Here is a 14,114-nt window from a genome sequence, read left to right on the forward strand (position 1 = left end):
CTAATTTCCTCTGGTGTCCCTGAAATCTGGTTATTAATTACGAACATAAAATTAATATAGCATGATTAGTTTCTTTGAGTTCTTTAATTTATGGATGTTATAAGTGTTATCAAGCATAGCTTTTAAAGAGGATAATCTGAACAGGGGCTTCCCCGGTAAATAATCTGCCTGCAATGCAGGAGACCTGGGTTCGATCCCTGGGTCAGGAAGATCTCCTGGAGAAGGGAATGGCAACCCATTCCAGTATTCCTGCCTAGAGAATCCCATGGACAGAGTGGCCTGGTGGGCTACAGTCCATGGGAACTGGACATGACTAAGCGACAAACACACATACACAGTATCTGAAAATATGTGATAAAAGTCTACTTTAACGAAGCAAGAGCCAGCCTTCAGCTCTCTCCCCCTCTGCTGTCAGTCAATTTCTCCTGGGAGGCTTGAGAACAGGGACCCTGTGAAGAAAGAGGGCAAGGCCACATTGCAGCCGTCCTGCTGAGTCCCAGGGGACTGGCTCCAGGACTCTGTTCAGACACCAAAACCCTACATCCCTCATGCAAAGCCGGTAGAGCATCAGTGAACTTGCAAAGCAGAGACAGACTCACCGACACAGAAACAAATTTACGGTTGCCAAAGGCGGACGGTGGGGCGGGGATCTATGAGGAGTCTGCGACTAGCAGAGAGACTCTGAACAATAAGGTCCCACTGTGCAGCACAGGGAATTATACCTGATACCCTGTAACAGACTAGAATGGAAGAGAATACGATAGAAGACAACGGACACCTCCAGGTTACTTATAATACCCAATAATATAAAGCGAATACCATGTGAACAATTGTCAGTGTGTAACAGAGTCAAGTTCTGCTTTGTGGAACTTTCTGGAATTCGTCCCCCAACCCAATATTTTCCATCCAAGGTTGGCTGAACCCCTGGATGTAGAAACTGCGAATATGGAGGGCAGACTGATTTTATCAGCAGGAAACAGGAAGTGGTCCCTCCCTAATTTCACCCCAAACCCTTCCTTCTCTTACATTCTTAGAGCATTATTAAACACCCATCTTACGGGCCTGCCGTATCTCATGGAACTTCCACCTCAAAGGACGTGCAGGGAGGGCCAAGGAGAGCAGTCTGATAAGACTAGTTTCACACTTGTGGGGCCCACCTCCCTCCGGACCACAGAGAAGAGAGGAGTGGCTCAGACTTTCACACCAAAGGCAGTCCCCACACGCTCCAACTAATAAACACACGCGCTTCAAAGTCGGGGCTGTGGGAGATGACGAGAAAAGCCCCAAGCTGGCAGGCCTCTCTGGACGCATGTGCAGTAAGCACAGTTCAGAGCATCTTTAGGATGCCTAAAAACAGAAATTGTTCTCTACAAAGCAGTCTACAAGAGCTTCTGAAAATTCAGTGTTACTGTCTTGCTTAAAACCCTCACTGCCATCAGAATAAGCCCCACCTCCGAACCACAGCCCACGGTCCCAGGCTCTGCCCACCAGGGATCCCTATCTCATCTGCTGCGCCCACCCTCACCCCCAAGTGAGTGAAGTTGCTTAGTCGTGTCTGACTCTTTGCGACCCTGTGGACTGTAGCCTACCAGGTTCCTCCATCCATGGGATTTTCCAGGCAAGAGTCCTGGAGTGGGTTGTCATTTCCTTCTCCAGGGCTCCAGGGGATCTTCCCGACTCAGGGATGGAACCTGGGTCTCCTGTGGTTCAGGCAGACATACTCTATCTGAGCCACCAGGGAAGCTTGGTCGTATCCTTCCATCTTCATATCCACCCCCATCCCCAAGCTCCAGTCAGATCCTTCCATGTTCACCAAGTTCTGCTGCCTTCATGCCTTTGTCCCAGCCGCCCACCCCCATCTCTGAATGTACACACTTTTATTGTTATTGTGGCCTGAGTTCAAACATCCCTCTCTAAGACCGCCCAACCGGAGGTGCACTACCAGTCACTCTCACAGCGGTCTTGTTTTCTTTCTTTTTCCTGCTTAAAAGTTGTCTGAAAGGATCTGCTTTCACTAATCAGTCTACCAAGACAAGCGCAGTGCCTGACACACTGTAAACACACGTGCTCAGACCTTTGATGGGCACGCTCACACTCAGACCACAAAAGATGTCAATTCATATACATGACTAGGAAACAGGTCAACATGTTAGTCCAAAAGTAACTGCGGTTTTGCACTGCTGGAATTTTCCATTTGATATTGGAATAAATATGGTTATGTTATACATCATTTTAATGTGTGTTTCTTGCTTTATGCTTTTTTACTAATGACTTACTATGTGCTGTTTATTTCATATTTATTTTAGACTAGGGAAATGATGTTAGACAAAAAGCAAATTCAAGCAGTTTCTTATTCTAGTTCAAAATGGGTCATAAAGCAATGGCGACAACTTGCACCATCAACAATGCATCTGGCCTAGGAACTGCTAACGAACGTATAGGGCAGCGGTGGTTCAAGAAGTTTCGCAAATGAGAGACGAGAGCCTGGAAGACAAGGAGCACAGTCGCCAGCACCCGGAAGGTGACAAGGACCAGTGCCGAGCAATCCTTGAAACTGATCCTCTTACAAGTACATGAGAAATTCCTGAAGAACTCAATGCTGACCATTCTATGGTCATCTGGCATTCGAAACAAATTGGAAAGGTGAAAAAGCTCAGTAAGCGGGTGCCACACAAGCACACCAAAATTCAAAAAATTGTCATTTTAAAGTGTTGTCTTAAGTCTACGCAACAACAAACGAGCCATTTCTCTATTGGTTTGTGATGTGTGATGAAAAGTGGATTTTATACGACAACTGGCAGTGACCAGCTCAGTGGTTGGACTGAGAAGTTCTGAAGCACGTCCCAAAGCCAAAGTTGCACCAAAAAAGGTCACGGTCACTGCCTGGGGGGGTCTGCTGCCCGTCTGGTCCACTACAGCTTTCTGAATCCCGGCGAATCATTATATCTGAGAAGCACGCTCAGCATATCGATGAGAGGCACTGAAAGCTGCAAGGCCCGCAGCCGGCACTGGTCAACAGAAAGGGCCCAATTCTTCTCCACAACGACGCCCGACTGCACAACCAAACACCTCAAAAAGCTGAACAAGTTGGGCTACGAAGTTTCGCCTCATCTGCCATATTCACTTGACCTCTCGCCAACCAACAACCACTTCTTCAAGTATCTTGAGAACTTTCTGCAGGGAAAACGCTTCCACAACCAGCAGGAGGCAGAAAATGCTTTCCGTGAGTTCTTCGAATCCCGGAGAACAGGTTTTCACACCACAGGAATAAACAAACTTAGCTCTCATTGGTGAAAATGTGTTGATTGTAATGGTTCCCATTTTGATTAATAAAGACGTGTTTGAGCCTAGTTATAATGATTTAAAATTCACGATCCGAAATTGCAATTATGTTTGCAGCAACCTAGTAAGAAACAGGTGTCTAGTCTGTGTTGGTGCCCGAGCGCTGGCCTGCCAGTGACACATAGCTGCAGCGGTCGCCTGGCAATGCCACACTCTCCAGGCGCACTGCGGGCAGAAGGGACCATGCTGCACTGCGGCACCGCAGTGTGCCCACTGCCCTGCGTGTCTGTATGCTTATTTTTCCTAAAGGGACACACACACAACCCAGCCTTAGCTCATTTGCGACTGTGTACTTTCAGAGGGAAGAGTACGTCCATGGAGGAAATGTTCTGACTTTGAGAAAATTTTGATGAGGGAGATGGTAATACCTGGCCTACGTCAGGTGAGGTACTAACCCCTTAAGGAACATTTAGCTCAAAATATAACAAAACTCTTTTATGCAATGAAAGCATCAAGAAGGAAAACAAACACACACACACCTCTTTTATAAGTTAGCAAGGCTGAAAAGTTCTGAAGAATTTTTTAAAAAGGAATTAAAAATGATTTTTATAACTTTTTCAAAGTAGAATTAGATTAAAACCAGTGAAAGAAAGAAGGTATGCTATGCTATACGTGTTAAGCTTCCCCGAAGAGGGAAATCAGTAGGAAACACTGGATTAGATAGTAACAAACCATAGTGTGTTGGCACCAGATAAGTCTCAATAGCGTTACTTGCAGGGGTGAGGGGTGGGGGGTGAGGGGAAACAGCCTCGTAAATTATTGAGTCAATTTGCGAAGTGACGACCAAACTGGAAGGTCACACACCATGAGGGCTTCCCTGGTGGCTCATGCAGTAGAGCATCTGCCTGCGATGTAGGAGACCCGGGTTCAGCCCCTGGGTTGGGAAGATCCCCTGGAGAAGGAAATGGCAACCCACTCCAGAATTCTTGCCTGGAGAATCCTAGGGACAGAGGAGCTTGATGGCCTCGGTCCATGGGTTCGCAAAGAGCTGGACACGACTGAGCAACTAACATGTCTTTACTTCTTTTACACACAGTAAACAAGACAGCATGAGATTAAGTGCAAAATCACAGGTACAGACAACCAGTAGACCACACTGAAAAATGATGGTTACTGGCACGTATCTGGTGAGAGTTCCCTATTCATATCTTTATAAAGGGCGTAAGTTACTTGACAGGCTTAACGGACATTTAACTGGAAAACACAAGTAACTACTCTGACAAAAGCAGACAACGTAGTTCAGTTCAGGCCACGGGCAGGCTGACGGCAAGCTCTCCTCTTCGGGAGCAATTGGGGCACGAGAGCTGAAACCCCAGCTCCCCAGGGAGCAAGCTGGACTCCACTCAGAATGAGCAGAAGTGGGGCTGAGGAAAAGCTAAGTCTCCTTAGGGTCTTTCATCCTTGGACTCTCCCCCTAAGGGGAGATCATTAAATACTTAAGAAGGAACAGGAAGGTTCTATTTGCAGACCTGACACAGTGGTCTACTGTTTCCATTCAAAAGTAGAACTATAAGCTAACCAGGGCTAAAATCTTTACAAGTCAGCACTAAACGATACCTATTCTCAGTAAGCAAACGCCAGTACTCCCAGTGCTCTCAGTCCTGGTTCTAGTCACTCCTGGCTTTGAGAGGTGCCCTCACCAACCTCCTCCTCCAAACTGGCCATTCAGCTCCCTGGTCAAGTTCACATGCAGTCTGCCTGCAGCAGCTACAAGAGACTTTGCTAATCTATTGCAAATTGTGTTCTTTACTTGAGCACCTTTCAAAGTCTGGCCTCATAATAAGTTCACACACTGACTTTGGCTTTTGCCCTAATCCAATCTGGATTCTAAAACACCAGTTATTTCCTGAAGATGGTTCAACAATGGTCATGCTCTCAGAAGGTGCATTAAGTTTTAAATCTGAAGAGAATCTCAACTCCAGATCAACTCTTTGGAGAGACGTTGTATGAAAACAATACAGGCGTGATCTGAGAGAAAAGGAAAAGCAGCGTGTGAAGAGATGAGGGTTTACCGATAGAGACATAAATCATTCATTTTATAACAGTACTATCTTTAAAATAGGTTTGAAAATAACATATTTCAATACCCCACAACTATCTTCCAAATAGTCTCCCTCCAAACTAAGAACCACCTCAGTTTTAAAGATCATAAAAATTATTTTCAAAAAGTTTCTTCTGAACTTTTTTACCAGATCAAAAATAGCATTGCCATATTTATATATATTTTGCAATGGTGATTCAGCATACTGAGTTTTTTCACCCAGTTTATTTTCACAACAGAAGATAAACCTTCAAGGCTGTTAACTGAGTCTCGCACTTCAAGACTGTTACAAAATGGGCACTATTTATACAAATGTTTTAGTAGCTTTCAGATTAGTTTTGAATGACTTTTCATCTTTATTCTCCAAAAAGAAAAACACTTATGTATCACTCCCTATCCCTTCCCTGACCCTAAAGAGCAGGGATAAAATGAGGAGGAGTAGGTTTCAATCTGCTAGGCTGTCAAGTCCTTGGAAAGAAGGGTCCATCAGGACCAAAGTCATGGATCTGGGACACAACCCATGCCAAGAACTGCTTTCATTTTCCCCGAGTCCTTAAACTTAGCACACAGGACTTTGATGACCATGCATATGAGCTGTCCAAACTCACTGGTCCTGCTACCAATAACCATCTCCAAACCACAAAACACCCAGATAACTCCACCTCCAACATCTACACTTCCCAGCGCCCTCACCTTCTGACTCCCATCACCTAATCCAGCCCATCTCTGGAAGCAATGTTGTCCAATTAGGGGTCATTACTTCACTAGATCATGAAATCAATATACTCAACAGAGCTATGACCAGCACTGTTTTTAAAGAAACAGGCATACCAGAGTGGACTGCAAATAATAAAGTCGCCAAGAAACTAACAGTTACATAAACGCTTATGACTGGGGTAAAATGTGTTTCTTACTACAGGTTGAAAAAAAGTTATGGAGGCACATGACTCTCTGATTCTCTTGAATCTCCAATCTCTACCACGGCTCACCTCCTTCCCTATGGTTTAAGCCCCAGGATAAATCACTATGCGCTAAGATGCAACGCTCTTTTATCAGAACCTGCTGATTTCCTTTCTCTGGGCTCGCTGATAAACCCTCTGATCTCAATCTAATCTTTGGCCTTTTCCTGAGCCTGTTGAGCTCAGCTGTAGCTGTGTAGGCTGGCAAGTCTCCAGCTGCAACCCCTCCCCCAGTCCCCTCTTTAGGAATCCTTTCTGGGGGTGTCCCTTCCCTAGCAAAGCAGTCAAGTGTGGTTCTGGCAGCATCACAGAGTAATTCATTACAAATGCAAATTCTTGAGCCCATCCAAACCTCCTGGATAAGAGTTTATTTTTTAAAATATATTTATTTTTAGCTGCATCAGGTTGTTCCAAGTGGAATCCTGGTTGTGGCCTCGGGGGCTTAGCTGCCCCGCGCCATGTGCGGTCTTACTTAGCTCCCCGAGTAGAGATCAGACCTGAATCCCCGGCATTGAAAGGTGGATTCTTCACTAGTGGACCACCAGGCAGTTAAGTCCCAGATGGGAATATTAACAACCACCCCCCCCTCCAACTCATTTGCTGCAGCCTGAAGTTTAATACCCAACCCCCCCCGCAGCCACAAGTTCAAATCCGACCATTCCAAATCAACTACCTCCTGCAGCCTGAAGGGTCTTCCCCAATCCTCCAGTTCCTCCCAGCAGCTCAGATCAGAAGCACAATGGCACTCCACTCCAGTACTCTTGCCTGGAAAATCCTATGGATGGAGGAGCCTGGAAGGCTGCAGTCCATGGGGTCGCTAAGAGTCGGATACGACTCAGCGATTTCACTTTCACTTTTCACTTTCATGCATTGGAGAAGGAAATGGCAACCCACGCCAGTGTTCTTGCCTGGAGAATCCCAGGGACAGGGGAGCCTGGTGGTTGCCGTCAATGAGGTTGCACAGAGTCGGACACGACTGAAACGACTTAGCAGCAGCATACTGGGCCGGGAACTAGGATACAACCCTGATTACCAGCTGAAGCTGAGCCTTCAAAGTCACAGCTGCGAGCCCGGGTCTTCCATTCACCCCAGAGTGAGCAGCTCACCTGCCCAGCCCTCTCCACGCCGTTGCCTGGAGGCTAACGTGTGCGCTCAGCACACCCTCCTTCCCACAGTGCCAGCCCCTGGCTCCAGACCCCACCCTCTCCTGGTCACCTCCTCGCCGTCCCCCTGAGACACTTCTGAACTCCCTCTTCGTTTCTCCCTCTCCAATCCATCTGGTTTTCACACACCTCTGAAATACTTACTAAGTCTGTTTAAAAACCTCAGGCAGTATATTCTATCTCACGTTCCCCTTCTGTTCTCAGGGCTGGAGAGAGCCCTGGCTGGGCGCTGCAGCTGTTGGGTGCTGCCTGCTGGACCGGAGAGGAGTCGCGAGACACGAACAGACCTGTGACTTAAAGCTCCACCCGCTAGCCCAAGGGAAACGCAGCCGTGGGGACGCGTGTGGCTGCTGTGTCCTCCATGACCACAATACCTGACAAAAAGTGTGCAGCCTCTGGTGTCAGGAGCTTTTAGTTAGAAGTCAGGAAAACAGAGGCTAAAGCTATGGAAGCAATGAAGAAGAGAAGCAGTGCTTTCATTTTACAAAAGAAATCAAGGAACAGTGAAGCCTACAACTCAGAACAATCCCAAGAAACTCCTGGCCTGAGCCACCACGCTGGGACTTCTGGATGTCTATCTCTCCAGGGACCAGAGGCTGCATGGCCACCCAGCTGCAGGTGCTCTGTTCTCCCTGCCCACTCCCCAGAGCTAAATGGTGACATTACCCCAGCTTCCATACTGTGGTGCTGGAGAAGACTCCTGAGGATCCCTTGGACTGAAAGGAGAGCAAACCAGTCAATCCTAAAGGAAACCAACCCTGAATATTCATTGGAAAGATTGATGCTGAAGGTGAAGCTCCAACACTTTGGCCACCTGATGTGAAGAGCCGAATCAATGGAAAAAGACTCTGATGTTGGGAAAGACTGAAGGTGGGAGGAGAAGGGGGCAACAGAGAATGAGATGGTTGGATGGCATCACCGACTCAATGGACATGCGTTTGAGTAAACTCCAGGAGATCATGGAGGACAGAGAAGCCTGGCGTGCTGCAGTCCAAGGGGGTCGCAAAGAGTCGAACACAACTGAGTGACCAGCAATAACAACTGGCATCGAAACCTTGACTTCCAGTTTCAGGAGTTGGAGACAGAAGCGCTGGGCTAGCCACTCTGTAAAATGAGGTGCGCCCCTCAACCTGTCCAAGCACCTTTCCCCCTCCCAGTTCTGTATCCAAACAGTTGTATTTTCTACGATGTCAAGCTTGATAACATTTCGTTCTACTCTGAAGCCCAAGTTTTCAAAGCCCTGACCATGGGTTAATTTATTAATCTACTCAAATATCTATTAAGCAGCTCTTGGCGGGCTTTAAGAGTCAGACAGGGCTGAGCATAGAGCACACACGTTCCAGGCGTGTTTGCAGGCACTGGGATCTATCACCAAACAGACAGAAACCTTTCTCTGGCATGTAAGTTCTAACAGTGAGGAGTATATTAAAAAAAAAAAAAAAAGATAAGCACAATAAATGCAGTAAATTTAGAGAAAATATGCATCTGTTCCTTGTAAACAAAAGGATAAAATCAACAATTACCATGATTTTTTAAACGAATGAATGGATCTAAGCAACAATAAGGAGCAGCTATTAACGGCACAAAAAGAGAAATAACCAGATATTATGGGTCTCCTGATGCAAACAGAGACCTTTAACCTGGAAGCAATTTTAAGAAGGTTGGGGAAGGAAAAAGAAAAAGAAACCACTTAAATCTAACCCAACTGTTAGATGTAACTGCCAACTTACAGGAAATAACAGGGGACAAATGAATGCCTGAATCCTGTGGGATGCAACAACTAAACCCAGGATATAAGGAACACATCAGGACCCCCATGAATCAGAGTCTCCTGGGGTGGGCCCACGTGTCAGTATTTTTCTAACTCCTCCAGGGATTCCAGCGTGTTTGAAGTTTGAAAATCAGGAGGGTTTCCCTAATGCTGAAGAACAAGGAGTTCTCCGAGGGACCATGTTAAAGTGTAGATTGTTAATCTAGTGGGGTGTGGGATTTTCCTTTTCTACCAAGCTCCCTGGTGATACTGATCTCCAAAAGTGAAAAAGTGAAAGTGAAGTCGCCCAGTCGTGTCTGACTCTTTGCAACCCCATGGACTGCAGCCTACCAGGCTCCTCCCTCCATGAGATTCTCCAGGCAAGAATACTGGAGTGGGTTGCCATTTCCTTCTCCAGGGAATCTTCCCGACCCAGGGATCGAACCCAGGTCTCCCACATTGGAGGCAGACGCTTTAACCTCTGAGCCACCAGGAAAGCCATCCCTGATCTCCAAACCAAGCTCTGAAGTTTAGAACTCTGGTTCTCAAACTTAGCTGCACTCCAGACTTACGTAGGGAATTCCAAAAACTATTGGCAGGACCTCACTCCCAAGCAATTCTCATTAAATTAGTAAAGGTGCAGTTGGGGTGGGGATTTTTAAAAGCTCTCCGAGTGATTTTAATGGGCCACAAGTTTGAGAACCACTGGATCAAGGTCAAGGATGGCAGAAAGAGATGGATCAGACTCCGTTCTTGAGTTGACGGCCCACTCACTCAACCTCCAGTCTTCCATTTGTATGAACAAATACCCTTTCCTTGGACTTCCCAGGTGGCACTAGTGGTGAAGAACCCACCTGTCAAGGCAGGGAACATAAGTGATGTAGGTTCGATCCCTGGGTCAGGAAGAAACCCTGGAGGAGGGCAGAGCAACCCACTCCAGTATTCTTACCTGGAGAATCCCATGGACAGAGGAGCCTAAACCAGGCTACAGTCTACGGGGTTGCAAAGAGGCAGATACAACTGAAGCAACCTAGTATGAACATGCACCCTTTTCTTATTCTTTAAGCCAGCACAAGATAAATTACTTTGCAGTCAAAATCATCCTAACTGATTACAATATTACTGCAGTTAGAAGTGAAAATTTAAGTATCTTCTTTCGAAGATCACTCAGATCACTCCTCTTCTATTTGATAAATTTAAATTTTAGAGTGATAGGAGTCTTCTCTGCTTTAAGAAACATTATTCATCACTTGACTCTACACCCACTTGTAACTGACATAACCTGGAAGTAGAATTTCTCAAGGAACTTAGGTCTTTGTAAAAGAAACAAACATCAGGATGCCTTCTAGTAACTGTCTTGAATGATCCTCAGAAGACCCCAGAGCCAGAAACTTAAAAGAAAGCTGCCCACCAAGCAGGGAGTGGTGGGTCCATATTTCCGTCTGTTTGGGATGCGGGTGGCAAAAGGGACAGGACAGGACAGGACACAGTCACAGATTCCCTACCAGGAACCAGTGGCAGGCTCCATTTGCTTGGGCTCCAAAATCACTGCAGATGGTGACTGCAGCCATGAAATTAAAAGACGCTTGCTCCTTGGAAGGAAAGCTATGACCAACCTAGACAGCATATGAAAAGCAGAGACATTACTTTGCTGATAAAGGTCTGCCTAGTCAAAGCTATGGTTTTTCCAATAGTCATGTATGGATATGAGCGCCGGACTATAAAGAAAGCTGAGTGTCAAAGAATTGATGCTTTTTAACTGTGGTGTTGGAGAAGACTCTTGAGAGTCCCGTGGACTGCAAGGAGATCAAACCAGTCCATCCTAAAGGAAACTAGTCCTGAATATTCATTGGAAGGACTGACACCAAAGCTGAAATTCCAATGCTTTGGCCACCTGATGTGAAGAACTAACTCACTGGAAAAGACCCTGATGCTGGGAAAGATTGAAGGTGGGAGGAGAAGGGGACGACTGAGGATAAGGCGGTTGGGTGGCATCACTGATGCAATGGACATGAGTTTGAGCAAGCTCTGGGAGTTGGTGAAGGACAGGAAAGCCTGGCATGCTGCAGTCCATGGAGTGGCAAAGAGTTGGACACAACTGAGTGACTGAACTGAACTGAACCAGGAACCAAACAAGCGCCTCACAAGAGGGTCTTGGACAGGGGCCAGATGAAGGCTCATGAAAGAACCCCGAAGAAAGGAGTGGTGAAGACGGATGGCAGGGGAAGCAGGAGGAGGCCAGCCTGCAACCCCAGATTCCCGACCACACAGAACCCTCACCGCTAAGGAAAACGGCGACCAGAGCAACTGGAACAGACGAGATCAATCTTATAGAGACTCCAAAGACTGTAACAAAAATACGCCAAGGGTTTCCAGAGACCATCCAAGGCATCACTTCTACTTTTAAAAACTTATCAGCTGGGGGCCCCCTCGCCTGGGTCTGGGGGCCCCCTCGCCTGGGTCTGGGGGCCCCCTCGAGACGGTGGGCGGGTGGGGGTGCCGAGAATAGGGGCGGGGCGCAGTGGTCGAGTGACGGCCGGCCTCACCTACTCAGGGAGCGGGTCGCGTAGCGGTGGACCCCGCAGCCGCTGGGCGGGGGCGAGGGCGAGGGGCGGCCGGCGGCTTGGGGACGCGGGGGGAGGAGGGGGCGGGCTCCCAATCCGGTTCCATCCGGTTCTCCCACCACCCCCGCCGCGGGTCCCAGCAGCTCTGGCGGCGGGAGGAGCGGCTGCGGTCAGGCTACTCAGCTTCGCGAAGGCTCTCGGCGCGCCGCGGCCCTCAGGCACACGGCTCTCGCCCGCCCCTTCGCCACGATGCCCAAGAGGAAGGTCATCTCCGCGGAGGGGTCAGTAAAGGAGGAGACTATGGAAATGATGTTAGAGAAAAAGCAAATTCGAGCGATTTTCTTATTTGAGTTCAAAATGGGTCATAAAGCAGCAGAGACAACTCGGAACATCAACAATGCATTTGGCCCAGGAACTGCTAAGGAACGTACGGTTCAGTGGTGGTTTAAGAAGTTTCGCAAAGGAGAGGAGAGCCTTGAAGATGACGAGCGTAGTGCACGGCCATCAGAAGTTGACAACGACCAATTAAGAGAAATCATTGATGCCGATCCTCTTAAAACTACACGAAAAATTGCCGAAGAACTCAAGGTCAACCATTCTACAGTCGTTCGGCATTTGAAGCAAATTGGAAAGGTGAAAAAGCTCAATAAGTGGGTGCCTCATGAGCTGACCGAAATTCAAAAAAATCGTCGTTTTGAAGTGTCATCTTCTCTTATTCTACGCAACAACAATGAACCATTTCTCGATCGAATTGTGACATGCCACGAAAAGTGGATTTTATCTGATAACCGGCGACCACCAGCTCAGAGATTGGATCGAGGGAAAACACTGAACTTGTACCAAAAAAAGATCATGGTCACTGTTTGGTGGTCTGCTGCCGGTCTTATCCACTATACCTTTCTGAATCCTGGCGAAACCATTACATCTGAGAAGTATGCTCAACAAATCAATGAGATGCACCAAAAACTACAACATCTACAGCCAGCATTGGTCAACAAAAAGGGCCCAGTTCTTCTCCACGACAACACTCGACCACATGTCGCACAACCAGCCCTTCAGAAGTTTAATGAATTGGGCTACGAAGTTTTGCCTCATCCACCATATTCACCCGACCTCTTACCAACAGACTACCACTTCTTCAAGCATCTCGACAACTTTTTGCAGGGTAAACACTTCCACAACCAGCAGGATGCAGAAAATGCTTTCCAAGAATTTGTTGAATCCCGAAGCACAGGTTTTTACGCTACAGGAATAAACGAACTTATTTCTCGTTGGCAAAAATGTGTTGATTGTAATGGTTCCTATTTTGACTAATAAAGATGTGTTTGAGCCTAGTTATAATAATTTAAAATTCATGGTCCAAAACTGCAATTACTTTTGCACCAAATAAACAATTTGTTTGTAAAAAAAAAAAATAAAAATAAAAACTTATCAAAAAGGGGCTCCCCTGGTGGCTCAGGGGTGAAGAATCCTCCTGCCAATGTAGAAGACACAGGTTTGACCTCTGATCCAGGAAGACCCCACAGGCTGTGGAGGAACTAAGCCCAGGCGCCACAACTACTGAACCTGCTCGCCTAGAGCCTGCGCTCTGCAACAAGAGAAGCCAGCGCATGGGAAGCCCCTGCTGCAGCTAGAGAAAGCCCATGCTGCGATGCAGACCCAGCACGGCCGAAATAAGTAAATAAAATTAAAAGACAAAAAACTTATGAAAATAACAGGTTAAACACAATAAAGTGATTATGAAAAAAACTTTTTCACAAACCCCTTGTTAAAAAATACCCTAGGTAACATCTTTTGAAATACATTTCTATTTCACATAAAATATATTTCAAGGAAGTAGTGGAATAACTGTGGTTATATCTTCAGGGCAAAAAGCCCTCACCACTGCGTAATCATCTCTTCCCACCTCCAGAACTCCTCTTACTCTAAGAAACATCGTCTCTTAAGCAGTCTCAGGGGCAGGGGTTGATGAGTGCACTAGAAACTGAAAAGCACAGTACATCCTGGCACCAAGCAAACAGTAGGAAGAGCACTGTGGGTTAAGGCTCAGGATTCAAATTCAGATGATGGTGTGAACCCCAGGACACTGCTGTGCCCTAAGTTCTCACATGTGTGATGACTACTTGAAATCACAAAGACAAAGCATAGGTGATTATTACCTATAAATGATTACTAAATCCCAGTATAGCATTCCAAAGTCAATAAAGCTTTTTCCAAATTACGACCACCACAGTAAGACTCTGACAATCTAAAAAAGATGTCAGTGTGATAACCCTGACTGCCACCTACAAGGAT

The 14,114-nt window shown here is 46.7% G+C and overlaps 1 protein-coding gene across 1 annotated transcript in view; it reads right to left on the minus strand.

Moving 5' to 3' along the window:
• RHEB (Ras homolog, mTORC1 binding) overlaps positions 1-14,114 on the minus strand; it is a 54,031-nt gene that overhangs the window by 20,253 nt on the left and 19,664 nt on the right. The gene's annotated exons all lie outside the window — the stretch shown is intronic.

The sequence above is a fragment of the Ovis canadensis genome, chromosome 4 (genome assembly GCF_042477335.2).
Source record: "Ovis canadensis isolate MfBH-ARS-UI-01 breed Bighorn chromosome 4, ARS-UI_OviCan_v2, whole genome shotgun sequence".
Taxonomy (NCBI): Eukaryota; Metazoa; Chordata; class Mammalia; order Artiodactyla; family Bovidae; genus Ovis; species Ovis canadensis.